Below are 15,843 nucleotides of genomic sequence, written 5' to 3' on the forward strand. Positions count from 1 at the left end.
GACTAAGGCTGCGGTCACACTGGAACTAGGACGAGAATTTGCTCTTGTGCCCAAGTAGGTGGTAGTAAAGATTGCCCCTCCACCCCGCCCCCCTTCCCTTCCTTTTCCTTTCCTTTCCTTTCCCACACCAACACACACACACACTGTGGGTGTAGGTGCCGTGATGCAAGTTTTTTTTGTGCTTCTTGCTTCTAGTGCAGATAGCGATACATTTGAGTATGGATACAAAGAAGAAAGCTGTTTATCTCAGGGAGTATCATAGAAAACTGACGGGACACAGCTAAACAGATAGCCTCTTCTGTGCTTGATCCTCTCCGGCCCTCTGAGGTAAACACAGTGCTATTTGTCATAGGCACAAATTTGCTGGTCAGAGTTCGCCAAATGTGAACTCTTAGGTGAAGCTGCAGCACAAATTCATCCCACCGCCTGCTCTCCACTGCCCCGACCCCACTGATCCTGGCGATCGCACTGAAATGAATTGAAATCGCAGCAAAATATTGCTTTCATTTATCCTTGTCCGACCGTGGCCTAGCAGGTGCAAAGGCAGTCAGGGTAATTAAAGGGTAACAAGTAAACATTTTGTCCCCCACCAATGGTGCATTACCCACCCACCCCCCACACACACCTTTGATCAGCACCATGTGAGGCAGCTGGATGAAAAAACTGTTGCTGACAGAGAGTTTTTCTTTAAGTTAACATGCTACAGATGAACAAATGAATGAGACTCATTAGAACTAATACTTGTAGGCCAGAATCTGGAATTAAGAGCACAACCAGAAGTGGGTGTGGCCGTGTCAACCAATGTATCGGTAGCTACACACCGAGTCAGAGGACATCCGACAAGCCCCCCTTTGGAGAAATGGAGAGGGGAAAAAAGGAAGTGGGCGTGGCTTGGGATGAAGTGGCATAAACAGTGTCAGATGTTAATACGTTGTTCCTGAGCCCAGGGAAAACCTACAGTCAAAACACTGTGGGACACTAATCCATTGGGAACGACATTGTATCTGTTATGTAAGTGTTTGCGGTAGGCCACACCCACTGCCACGCCCCCTTTTAACTGAATGGCCCGTAAAGTTAAAAACATTGCTTCACACTTTTTTATAGGCTAGATTTGGCCTATTGGCACAAGTTACCAGGGTCAAGCCACATTAGCTAGCTAGGTGTTAACCAGCCAGAAAGCTCGCAAGCTACTTTTGCTGCTAAATGCGTTGTGTGGCTCACTATGTAGAGCACATACCACGTAATACACTCCTGATCAAAATCTTAAGACCAGTTGAGAAATTGCAAGAATTTACATTTTGCACTGTTGGATCTTAAAAAGGTTCTAAGTAGAGCTTCAAAATGCAAAAAGAAGAAATGGGAGTGAGACAAAAAAAAAAAAAAATTGAGTAAGCAATTTATTGCAAACAACCATTAAACTGAAATAGGCTGTTCATCAGCTGATCCAAAGTTTAAGACCGCTGCCTTTAAAAGCCCAAATCTTGGCAAAAATGTGGAGTCAGTGTCATTTTCTGTCAGGTATCCACACTGTCATGACCTCAGATTTTGATCAGGAGTGTGCTGAGGCTATGTCACAGCAACCTGGGTTTCAATTTGGCCCAGACCTTTTGCTGCATGTCCTCCCCTCTCTCTGCCATGTCTGTCCTGTCTCTCTCCACTGTGACAGAATCAGAAATTCCCCAAAAATAATGTAAAAAAAAAAAAAAGTGTTGAATTTCTACAATTTCTACTGTTTTCACACTGATTCATATCCCTGCCCTCCAGTTTCATGAGGCAAGTGACAACTACATCAATACTTAAGCATGTTTCCACTGCTTCTGATGTGTAGGCCCTAAGCTAATCACTGCCTTGATGCTTATTACTGTCTCATGTATTAGTATCATGTATTTCTATCAACACAAAAATGGCCTTGAACTCGGGGCAGCCCAGTGGCTCACATGGTAGAGTGCGTACCTCGTATCAAGGCTAAGCAGTGGCCCTGGTTCGATCCCAAGCCGAGCCCTTAGCTACATGTCATCCCCAGTCTCCCCTGCCTGTCCCATAGCAAAAATACCATTAAAAAAAAATCTCGAAAATGACGTCGAACTTGCATATCCAAAACAGCCATTGCCCTTGACCTTCTCACATTTGGAAAGCAAAACTCAGGATTGCATATGCTGGGAAAGCTCACTGATCAGCATGCAGTAGGAGCATTCAGACAGGCCCCTAGCATTGTTACTAATCAGACGCCAGACAATACAGATGAGTTTGAATTCCTGGTAGAACAAGATAATAACAGATAACGGAATGAACCAGACTGTACTGACGCCAATAATGACATGCTCTCTCTCTCTCTCTCTCTCTCGCCCCCCTCTCTCTTTCTCGCATACATAATCCGTCTCTATTTCTTTCACTTTATTTCACACTCTTTTCCCCCTCTTTGTCTCTCTCTCCCTCACACCATCTTTCATTCTCTTTCTCCCCCTGCCTCCATTTCTCGCCCATTTGTATCTAATCTTTCATTCTTCCTCTATCTTTCCGTCAACACGCAAACAGTCTCTCTATTAGAACAAGGCATTGATAAGAGGCGAGCTAATTCCCTGTGGAACTCCGACAATAACTTACAATAACGCTATGCACCAGACACCAGAACTGATTCATTATTGTTTCCTCAGTGTTTATCTCCATGACCAAAATATTAATTTTACCCACTGAGAAAAAGTGGTTTCGCCTCAGCGTCTCATCACATCACATTTGAATTGAAGCCCGAGTGTAAGAAATCGATTTTGTATACTGTTTCCGTGATTACAGTTTCATCCACTTTGCTGCTAAGTTCACTGGAAACCAAACTTTTCTTTTTTTTTTCTTTTTTTCTCTCCCTTTCCTCAGGGGTTATTCGGTTGATATGAGCTGGATAGTACACAAAAGTCAGGAGGCAAGGATGATGAGGAGCAAGAGAATACAACATGCAACAAAGGATGAGAGAGGCACTTACGCAACTGACGTCACAAGTACACAGTTTGCCTCTTAACCCGCTGATTCACCAAGCAATCCATTTGTTCCCGCGCTCCGAGAAAGTAAGAACACACCATTGTAAAAATAGAGCAGGAGAAAGCTTGCTTTCATATGGCAAAGACAGAATAACCTTGAAAATCAATACGACTCTAAGCCAGACTAGCAATCACTATGTGGTACAACGTCACACACTGCAAAAACGCAAAATCTTACTAAGATTATTTGTCTTATTTCAAGTCAAAAATGCCTTATTTCTAGTCAAAATATGTCATTACACTTATAATAAGACATGATCATCTCAGAAGTAAATTGTTTTTAGACAATTTTCACTTGTTTCAAGTGAAAATTCACTTGAAACAAGTGAAAATTTGCTTGTTTCATTGGCAAAATTTGCCAGTGGAAAAAGAGAAAATTCACTTGAAATAAGTGAAAATTAGCTAGAAACAAGAAACAAATTTTGCCAATGAAACAAGCAAATTTTCACTTGTTTCAAGCAAATTTTCACTTGAAACAAGAGACAACTGTCTAAAAACAAGTTACTTCTGAGGTGATCATGTCTTATTTTAAGTGTAATGAGATATTTTGACTAGTAATAAGACATTTTTGACTTGAAATAAGACAAATAATCTTGGTAAGATTTTGAGTTTTTGCAGTGCAGTGCATTTTTTTAAGCAGTTACTCCAGGCTGCTTCAAGGAATTCAGGCCACAGCTGTTGGTAGAGCTGTTTGCACATGTCGTCGCGTGAAGCCATGTTCCCAGCGCCTCTGCAGAGCAAAGCCTCGCACTTCTAAATATGACGTACATACAAATGTGGGTTCTATGGCATCGCCATGTAGGGAAGTCCAGCATTTTACAGATTAGCAGCCTGTTGCATCATATTGTCCGCTCCAAAGTAAGCTGGTGTGAACAAGAATTCCCACTAAGCCTGAGAGTGTACATCATTAAAAATTCACCTTTTGCTCCAATATAAATGGTCCCAGTCTAGACAACAGACACGAGTTACAAGTTAAACCTTACACCTATTTCCTTCTAGGTGTAAACCCTTCTGTCAAATGGCTGCTGGCATGCAGCTTCGATTTCAGCGGTGCAAAACTTGCTAGAGGACCCTCAGAGACAAGCAGTCGTGATAATGTTGCACTTCCAGCTGAAAGTTTGAGAGAACAAATCAACATCATTTTGTGTCCCGTGTTATAAATCAGCCGCTGGACCAGTGGCACAAATAATTACAGACTTAAAAATTACGAATTACATACAATCACAGAATTCTCAACTGATAACCTTGACAAGATCATCGTGGTTGAATGGCATTGTACACTTTTATTTTTTTTCCCCTTAAGATTAAGTGAAGTGGAATGTGACATGCAGGGTTGGCAACTGATTTAGAGCTTCTCGACGATTTTCTCTACACTCACAAAATGTCAACGTTTTAAGACCTTCCTGAGGCAACAAAACTGAATATGTGTACTTTTTCAAGGTGATTTTTTTTTTATACTTCTATGGCAAAGACATAAAAATATAGAATGTCATCAGCCTCTGAGATAGGTTACAAGCTAACAACTAAATGGGCGCTTGTATTCTCTTTTATTTATTACATTATACTCATTGTTACTTATTTTTTGCTTTTTACGATGTTATTTGTTTATTTTGCATCTATTATTATTATTATGAATAATAGTAGTAGTAGTAGCAGTAGTAGTAGTTTTCATATTTGCCCAATGCAAATGAAATCTTGAATAGTCGGATAGTCCTCAAATGTTTCAGGGATGGAAGGGTGCGTTTGATTCCCTGTTTTGGAGGAAGCATTGAGTGCACAGTAATAGAAGGACAAACAGCCCAAGGAAGGTCTTCTGTTGTCTCTGCTTGATATATTTCCGCAAGAAATGACTGCTGGGCTCATAGCTTAACTAACTGCAGCCAGCCAGTTGTATGGTATATTGACTGACAAGTCTAGTAGCCAATGAAATTACAATTCCAGCTGTGTACGTGTTGTTAAGCATCCATGAAGGGCCACGATTTCCTGGTTTGCTGTGCATAATGCTTTGTTGGCATTATGCATGAAATACACACTTCCGTGGCAACAGCGCGACACTTGAAATGTAGCTTCAAATGAAAATATCCAGAAGTAGTTTCATGCTCCTGCACCGACCAGCACTGTGTGTGAGAGAGAGAGTGAGAGGGACAGAGAGATGGAAAAAGAAATGACAGACTGTAGCAGTTTGTGATGACAAAGTCCTCCCACATCTCTTTCTCATTCTCCCCCGACTGTATGTGTGTCTGTATCTATCTGTCTGTGTTGGAGTGAGGGTGGTAAACAATCGGGATAGCAGATGTGGCCCAGAAAATGATGGAACAATTGAGTTTGTTCTGTCTCCAGTACAGTATAAACCCATATGTTCTTCCCAGAGGCACTGCCTGGTCTCCCAGAGTTTTAAACAACTGGAACATATTTAACTGTAGCGGCTATTTTTAAAATCAACAGGGAAAATCTAATGACACTTTTTCACGACATGCTTACTGCAAATCAGCTGTGATATTTACCCTGCAGAGAGGAACGATTTGTCAAATCAGCCATCAGAAGCTGCAGGGAGTGATCTCAAAGCCAGTAGGGTGAGAGACACGAGTCTCATTGTCAAATGCATTTCTGCTCTTTGTTTGTTTGTAGCTTTAGAGAAAGAACAAGGTGACGCGGCCACAGGAGTAGTGAGACAGGGTAGATGCAGGGGGTGGACAATATAATGGAAACTCCTAACAATTTATGAATATCAAGTAGGTAATAAGGAAAAGGGTCACCCTTTGCCTTCGGAATAGCTTCAGGCCCTCTTGTACTGCCGTTATCAAGTCCTGAGCTACTACTGATATTATGATGCTACAGAAGAAAAGTGCCCTGTTCTCTGAGGAATGAAGCAAGTGGAAATCTACTTCATCTTTCTTTTCTTTTCTTTTTTTAAAATTTTGAGCTTGACTTTATTCCTGAATTCATGAACCCAACTCTAAACATTGTTTAGCAGTGAGTATGAGAGCAATAAGATCTGCATACACTTTTCAAACTCATTTTTCTTTTTAAAAATCAAAAAACATTACTTTCATATTCGTGGAGCATTATATCATTCTCTTTGTAAAAGTAAATTTCTTCAAAAAGAAGCATAGGTCTATTGCTTTTTTTATGTATGTATTTAGTTAGTTATTTAGTTAGTTATATTATAGTTATATTTTATATTTTGTATTGTTGTGTATATTTTCCTGCACTGAAATTGGAGTTGCTGCAATTTCATTCTACTATTGTAAAATGACAATAAAGGGCATTCTGATTCTGATTCTAGTTATTTTGTACTCAATGGTATTAGACAATTTAAATAAACGATAGACAATTATGCTATGAATCAATTGTATTTAAAGCAAAACTGAATTGTGGTAGATTGTTGGGTTATATAATTATCTGTTATATGTGGTATGAGTCCACATGGTGGTGAAATATCCTCACTGGTTGCTCTGTGCTCCCCTGGTCTGCTAATCCACAACACTGGATTTCTGTCTCTCCATTCACTGCCATAGTGCTGAGAAACAGCTCCCAAAACAGCACATTACAAACAACGCAGGACAACAAGTCCCGGAACCCATTGTTTGTTTAAACACTATCAGGTCGTCCGTGGCACCAGTTTATGATGTGAAAGTTTACCGCAGACGCTACCTGCCGGATCTACTTTCCACTTCAAATAGGAAAATAACAAGAAAAGAGATATTTATTTACCTCAAAAAATGGGTACTGGGACTTGTTGCTTTTTATATTGGCATAATGTTCTTTCATTCAGTTATATCCACCATGTGGAGTCGCACAGATCGTGAGGACTTGTGAATCACCTGTATGTACCAACCTTATGTCAGACATAATCTTTGGTGAAGATGAATAAATATGTAGTTTATATGACAAGAGTTGTGTGCCTTGTTGTCCTCTTATTGAAATATATAAGCCCCATATTTAAACCCTAACCGCATCCCCCCAGTTTAGGCTGAATGGTTCCAGGTTTTGTGCCACTCACACCAGGTTATGCGCCTCTGTGCGCTGGCCTTGGATGCAAGAGGCTTCAAAAATAAATAGCAGCATGCCAGCTTTATGAAAGCTTTCACAGCAAGATTTTCAAATAGCTCTCAATATGGTGTTGTATTTATTCATGGTTTAAAAATTGTATTTCTGCTGTCAATCACCTTGCTATTTTCTGAGCAAGGTAATCCAGTGACATCGCTCTTGCCAATGGGGAACTAATGGATGTTGCCAGGATTAGGCTATAATCTTTCAAACAAATAACGCATTTAACTTGGAAAATGGAAATTAGCATTATAGGTTTCATTGTTGTGAATTTGTGTTGAATTTAAGTTGGAAAATGGAAATTACCTCAGCTTTTAACATCATTATTAATGTTATTACAGTGACTATATATAGTGAGCGGTAAACATGCAGTCCCAGCTGAAGAGGCACTCTTGTCTAAAACACCCCTGGGCGACACAGCAGTCACCAAAAGATCCCTGTAGGTCAGCTGGAAAAACTTACCATGTTGCCTTGGCAACCATCCAAGGTGCACCAGGCTGACATCATTATCGTCTCATGCTGCTCATGAGCCGATAAAGCGCTCGGTGACCACATGATCCATAATGTCATCCAAGACAACACCGCATCCATCAAGGAAGAAGCACATTATGGGACGACAGCTGTCACAATAGTAATGTCTTAAATCTTCTTAATGACTTTGAAATTGAACTTTCCTCATATATAAATATATATTTGTTTGTGTGTTTGTTCATTTATTTAAAAAAAAAAAAAGAAAAAAGAAAAGCATATTGTACACTGTGCGTTCGGATGGTTAGGCATTCACCATTCGATGTTAATGGACTGCCCACATCTAACGCATATTGTCTGACTAACTAGCTTGCTGGCTGACTCACTGGCTGGATGATTCCATATTTATATGTAAGCTACTCTTTTTTTTCCCTGCACTATCTCACATTGCATTCTATCCACATACAAGGTAGAAAAAAGCCTCTCTCAGGCAGTTCCCCCTGCTACTCCAACAAATGTCAGATATATCAGGATTCCCTTCTCCTGTGTGCAGAACCAACTGGAGAATAACACTACTTGTTTTCCTAACAAATGTCAGATACATCAAGAATTCCACTCCCCAAACCAGAGTCACAATGGTGCATGTGCAATATATAGTGAATGCTAATACAGTATTATATAAATCCCATATGGCCCCTATGTCCGGAAAAAGATTGACATGTGTCATTGCCGATGCCTGTTGGTGGTGTCTGACAGGAGTGTGTGCATTGTTATGTGTGCCTTAGTGTGTGTCAAGGACAGCGCTGGCTCGTGTGTGTGTGTGTGTGAGGAAGAGACAAAGAGCATATACGTCACCAACAGTGTTTGTTGATTGGTGGTGGCTTGTGTGTGGCTGCATGCATTGGTATGTTACACAGAATGTATCTATATGCACATAAAACATGTCATGTCACTGTTAGTGTATGGTGTGCAGGTTTCTCTGCATTCATATGACATATATATGCGTATGCATGTATTTGTGAGCTGGGAGGCAGTCCTATTATTGTCCATCAGTGGTGCTTGCAGGCCTCTTTCAGGTAATAAGCAACATCGCATTCATTTTCTATTTGCTTTTATTCATTTTATTTTTATTTGCTGCATGTGTTTCATTCTGGAGGGCAAAGCAAGCTTTATAATCTGAAATCCATTATGAACACATTTTTTCATCATTGTTATTTCCATCACATCTATTGGTGACATGTAACAATGTTAGTACAATGATTCAGTGGTTACGATCAAGGATTGCTATCTTGCAACACTGGCACTAGGACACAAAGAATAATATAACACAATCTTATGCTGGTGTTGCTGAATCTATGACTGCTGTCATGGATCACACTTGGCAGAATCTTGTTATATTCAAAGGCTGTTTAATGTGTGGGGGTAACAACACAGTGACCTATGGATAGCATGGGCTACCTAAATGGGAGATTAGGGTGTGTACTGGCAGGCTTGTTTTAGTTCATAAGAATTTGGGTTGTTATTGCTGCTAATGAATTATGCTGTCTGAAATTAGTATTTAGTTAGTTGTTAGTGCTAGAGTTTCATAAACTTCCCCTGAGGAGGGGCCGGCTTGTTTTGTCTGTAATTGAAATATGTAACTGCGTCGCCAACATTACCATATCACCTTCAGGTGTGTGTGTGTGTGTGTGTGTGTGTGTATGTGTGAGTGAGAGAGAGAGAGAGAGAGAGAGCGAGTGTATAAAAATATACACATAAGCAGGTGTGCCTCAAAACTACTACACAGAATTATATTACCGAACATCGATTGCACATCATTTATTGAATGTTATTGTGGACGAGTACAAAATTACCCTCACAAACCACAATCTAAAGAAGGTGGTAATGGAAAAAACCAACAAAAAAACAAAACAAAAGGAACAGTAATTATGTTTGTGTTTACCGGGCTTGTGCCCAAAATCATTTAAACAAAGCGTATATTTTTGTCAAATGAACTAAGAGTTATGCTGTGAGACAATTTTTATTCCATGTGGTCAGTGCACATTCGCTGCTGTCAGTGTATATACTGTACCATATGGTTTATGTACTATACCATGAGTGGCTTTTTTTTTTTTTTTTTTTTTTTTTTTTTAAACCATCATTTAGTCACCACAGCCTCATAGCATGAAAGAGACTAGTACTCTGAGAGAGGTTACCACGGTCACATCTTCAGCAGCAACATAATTAAAATGTCTTTGAGTCATATTTATTAGAAAGAGGGAACGCAAAGGTGGATCCAGCGGCAAGGACAAGTGTTTTCAATCAATATATGCAGTTACTGTGTGACAGGAGCAGGTGCTTTGAAACGCTGTTGTTGTGGACATGAGTCATGTAAGATGTGTCTCAGCCATGTAAGTATTAAAGGCACCCAACACTTGAGACCTTTACTGGCACTACAGTTCATTCATTCATTCATTGTTTCCGTAACATGTTCCTGCAGCAGGCCAACATATGGGACAACACATTACACACACCAATTACACACAACAATGTAAATGCAACTTTTGAAAAATATTCTAAAATAAGGTTTTTCAAATGAGGTTGGAAATGCATTCAACGTGTTTACTGGCTTTACAAAACGTGTTTTTGTAAAGAAACTTTATAAGGAAAACCAAGTGTTTTTCAGACTTTTGTTTGACTCATGAAATCATCTGGGCACACTCCAAGCAGAGTGGAAGCCATAAGACAGTCGGACCAATCAGCATCCATTAGTAGTAAGACGTGACGATGCACCAAGCTCAAAAGCAGAAACAACAATGGCTACTCTTGATGGTACAGCACAACACTGTTAGTGTAGATTTACCTTTTAAAAATGGCAAGTCTCATGTACCGACATGCTATCAAGCTGACAATGTGCTTCCCAATGAGCGTGTTCACTTTCACCATCACAGTTGCTGCTGTTTGTTTAGCTTCGGCACGTTAGTTCGACGAGTTAGCTAATGACAGACAGATGGCTGATCCAATCACCTGCGATGTACTATTGTAAATGCCAGATGTTTTGAATCCAATGGTGCCCATACTCTGTTTTGTGAAGGGAACAGCTGAAGCGAAATCAGAGTTAGGCTGTGCTAAGGATTATGTGAAAACAGCATGAAATGGACATCATTTTCTTATGTGTTTCATGTGAAATGAAACGAAAATGATTAGCTAACAATTAAAGGCATTTAGGCAACTACCTTAACATTAGCTGGATTAGAGTTAATGGACCAGCCCTGTGATTTTGAATGTTTGGCCCATTTTCTACAATTTCCCCACAATTTACATTGTAACTAACCATTCTGCAGGTCATGTGGAGGGACCAAAGATTTTCACAGCATCTAATCAAAATCTTTCAGTATTCAAATATGAATTTTTGGGTGAAACACCCACCTTATATTGTTCTGTTTCTGTGGCTAACAAAGTCGTCAACATTCATAAACCACAGAATTGATAGTTGGCTGTGGAAAGCAGATGTTCCTCCAGGAGCTATTTTCCAGCAGAGAGAAAGTTTGACTCAACCCAATTTCAAATCATCAAAACATAACAGTGCTGCTGCTTTTAGGAAAACTAATGTGGACGACTTTATTAGAGTGATGGAATACTGGAGTGAAGAAAGTTTGAAGTTAAGTTTCATATCATAGTGGAATGAATGCAATCCAATGGCTTGCTAAAAGGTAGGAAAAATTATATTGGAGATATATTGGAGTACAACTGCTTGCTTTGGGAAAAGATTAGCAGAGACATGAAGTACACATTTTGGGGATGTCACACTAAAAATGCAGAATCACTGCTATGGTCCTTTAGCGTTAGGTTGAGGCAATTTCATCTTCAATTAAGATAGTCAACTAAAAGTTCACTCATGGTAGAAAAACACCCACAGCCTTACTTTTGGGAGCATTTTCATTTGTTTCACAAAATGTTAGGTGGGTGGTAGTCACTTGATTAAATAAATAAAACATTTATAGAATATAAAATGCAACAGGTCTGTAAAGCAACTGTGTTTAATATAAAATAATGGCAGTATCACCAGGAGGAAAAGAGTATACCCTGAACTGAAATCCTTTTCTAAGGATGAGGAAAAACAAAAACAAAGTCTTCACATCAAAATCGATATATGAGCCCCATGTGGTTAGTCTTTTAAGTGCATGTATTCAATATCTCTCTCCTCAACAGAAGCATATCAAAGTCAGCTCCTCCTCGAGGTGTGTTCCCTTCTCTTTGCCAATATACCACTGAGGAGAAGCCGGGTGGCTTGCTGCAACAAAATGAGCACTGGCCATGTCAAGAAAATTCTTGCATCTCATTGAGCTGCGATGGCTGACGTGCACATTTTGAGTGCACCATCAGCTTTGGCCACACAATAAGGTAAAAGGGTCCGTTCACTCAAGATGCCATCTTTTACAGGGAACTTTGTGGCTGGAATAGAGATAATTGAAGTCATGGCATTTATAGGTCCCATTACATTGGGAACAAGAACAGCACTTGTAATTCCTCTCAGGGACAGAAGTGGAGGAGTAAGCTATGCCCAAGAGCAGCGACTCTAAATGAAACAAGAAGTGTGTAAGAACACATCTCGTGAAAACCACACAGGCGACATCAGAAATACTAATTGTGACGGCTCTGATGTTGAGCGAGTATGGTTTATATTCAGCAGTTGGTGGAACTGAAGGGGAAGAATGAGGGATATTGGCCTGCTGGTCATTTCACCCATTATTTAATTGACCACATTTGTACTGACCACATTAACATGCAAACCAATACCTCAAGTACTGGAAGTAATCAGCTTAAGGCAATATTTTCATTATAGGGTTATATGGCTTGAAGTAATATGATTTCTTTAATGACCTGGTCTGCTGCTCAGCCACTACACCACAGAAGCTGAAAGTGGCCGTGGCTTCTCATAAATGTGTTAATCTTGCTATTGAGAGCACATCTTAATCAAATATCTTATTGTCAGTAGATAAAAATAATAAAAATGTGTCTCTTCACTACTTAAGAAGATTACTGATTGTGATTGCCCTTTTCTGCATATGTCATAGGTCTTGATTAAACAAATAAGTTCTTCAGTCATGATCTCCACTTCTGATATCGGCAGTTCCACTGCAGACCTCATATAACTACACAGCACTATAAGCCTTACTAGCCTCACCAACCATTAACTTGACTTGAACTTATTTGAACTTGTTATCTCAAGATAACAAGGAAAGTCAGCTGGGTTCGACTTACTCATATAACCTGAGTGCAAATAAGATAAAGACACAAAAGCATCTACTTGAGAACATTCATGTTCCGTAGAGAATGAACCCTCTTAATTTTGGTGACCACATGACCTTTCGTCTTCCATTGCCTTTCCGCTAGTACCACTCTTAGGGCCAAAATGTCAAATCTGATATCTCAAAATCTATTGGGTAGGTTGCCATGACATCTGGAGAGCACATTCATGCTACCTAGAGTCCTGTCAGCACCTGATGGAATTAAGGGGAAGTAATCAGGGATATTGGCCTGCTGGTGAGCTTGTTGACCTCATGACCTTTCCTCTAGTGCCCCCCTCAGGCTAAAATATACAAACCCAATCCTCCCACTACTTGCATTCCCCCAACACGCACCAACCCATCAGAGCAGCAGCAGCAGAGGAGCTTCACTTGTTAAATTATTTGCATCTAAAGAGCATTTTTCAGAAAATCAGTCTTTTTACTTCGGATAAGGTTAGCAGCCTGCTACCTACCTGCTACTCAACATGGTGGATATGTCAGAGTGAGCAGCTGCACCCTGTAGTTAGATGTTGACTGTTCCTGAATACTTGATTTTCATTGTACTATGGCGTCTCTCCTGATTTTACGAGTTATTTTATCCAAGAGTCTTTTGTGCAAACACTGCTGGGGATTATATCTAATGAACAGGCGGTGGGCCTCAGATGGGATATTATTAACATTAAAAATTTGAGCTCTTCAGAGCTGATACAGTCATGACAGAATAAGGACATGCAAACACTCAACAAACCAAACTTAACTTTATCTGAGGAAGTGATTAACAGTTGTACTGGGATTTGAACTGCTCATTTATCTGGAGTAAGGCCTGAAACTGTTGGAAATGTGTATACTTGAACACAGGGGTGTGGAAATTATTTGGAGTATTCTGCTTTCAATGTCAGTTCAATGTTTTAGTTCGAGTTAGTTTTCAGTGATGGTTTAGTTTATTTATTTTTAAATGCAGCCTATGTAAGCTGCCTACATCAGCGTAATGTCACTTTCATTTGCTTGGTTAATTTTGTTATCTACCAAAACTACTTGGATAAGATTAGGAAAATGTAATGTTTCACAAAATGTTAACTAATGTCTGTTTGCCCAAAAACTCTGCCAAAAACTCTGACTCCGGGGACTGGATGTTTTCTACAAGGACCTTGGCGGTTAAAAGTGATCTGTGTGACCTACATTCTCACACCTTGTCTACAATGAACATGTAACATGTGAGCCATTCACAGAGCCGATGCTGCAACACTCCGCTTTCACTATAATCAAAGAAACAGCCTGTACCAGGTGTGAGAGCAGTGTGAACGTAAAAATAGACCCTTCTTCTATTTATTTTTTTTTACACGAGGAATGTGATGCCTTTTTCCACAGAAATGGGTCCTAAAGTTTCTTTTTTCTTTCTTTCTTTTTTTTTTTTTTTTTACAAAGTCCCAAAACAAGCACTCACTGTATTGTTTTGCCTAATGCCAAGGCATTAGGGTCAAGATGCTTTATGGGTCCAATGCTGGGTTAACTGTCACTGTCGCCAGCCATAGATGACAATGGGAGGTGACCAAAGACCAGGCAGCCTAAATTTCACCTTTAGAGACCAGACATAACAGAGATTTGGCTTTGGGGTTTAGATACTCCTTAAGCCCTCTTGGTAGGGAACCCTCTGATGAGGCATGGTCAGGACCAGTGATCTGCCCCGATTATTGGACTGTCAGTGTGAGCAACCACACCAACCAACATTCAGACTGAGCAACTGTTGGATCATGCATGTTTTGACGCGCACAGAGATCCTGACGTCAGTGACATTTCAGTAGATTACTCTTCGTCTGTGATTCCTTTGACTTCCCTAATGGTCTGATGTGAGTATAATAATGAAAAATAATACGTATCACAGACAATGCATCACACAATAATTAACTGTGTGATGCAGTGTGTTTTCAGCATCAGTTAGCATTAGAAGTCTCATTTTCTTTCCAGCCATATCTAGAAGGCAAGCAGAACAACAGAAAGAATAATTTGTTTTTCATCCAAAGACACAGTCAGCTTAATCTTTTGCATGGGTATTGAAAGTTAATATTCTCGTCTGTAATAGATTATTAAAGGTTTATACCAACCCATTCACAGAGAATAAAATCTAATTGGGCACAGGCTTGAACAACAGGAGGCATTTTTTTTTTCTCTTCTGATTGGCCCCGTGATTCACAATTATTCAGAGTGTAGGCTCTGTGTTTGAATCTGAGCCACAGCCACAACATCTGCTCCTGAGGAAAAGGGAGAGCCGGACTGAGCAGGTAAGAAAAATGGTGTGGTGGTGACCTGTGAGCTGAGCATATCAGTGCTGCAGCTTTGCATCGGCCCTCCATCAGAGAGATCTTTCGGTTCATTGCCTTTCATTGCTCTGGTCTCATGGGGAGCAGCAGCGGGGCAGTGGCTGGTCAGTGGATCAGAGCTGGTGGAGCAGCTCTCCTGGGAATTAGATTTGCACAGCAGATTCTTCTTTAGATCCTCCCGCCGCCTCCGAACGAGCCATTCTCCCGCTGTCCACAAAACAGCTCCTCTTTGCTTCGCTTCAGTTCCACGTGAAGGTCAGGCTTTCTTCTGCTGACCTTGCCTCATGCTATGGCGATCAGCTGGTTGGGGTAACAAGCACATAACTGGAGTGATGTGTCTCTAGCTGCCATATACAGGGAACTACCCCTACTGTAATATGAACAGCTCTCTCCTGGATTATTACATTTCTACAATTTTAATTTGTTGTATATTTTTCATATTTTATTTCAATCTTTTATTATTATTATTATTATTTATGCATGTTATGTGTTTTTGTTTAAATCTATGGTCGGTTTATGTGTTTACAACAGATATATTTATTTATTTGTTCTTTCATATTTATATATTTACATTTATTTACATTAGACTAAGACAATCTACAGACTAGTGCCATCTAGTGGCAACCCTAGTGCTCAAAACATAATAATAAAAACAAAAAAATGTCATGGTAATTTTATGGTAATTATCTTATAATTTAAAATCAACTA

This window comes from Myripristis murdjan, chromosome 10 (genome assembly GCF_902150065.1).
Source record: "Myripristis murdjan chromosome 10, fMyrMur1.1, whole genome shotgun sequence".
Classification (NCBI taxonomy): Eukaryota; Metazoa; Chordata; class Actinopteri; order Holocentriformes; family Holocentridae; genus Myripristis; species Myripristis murdjan.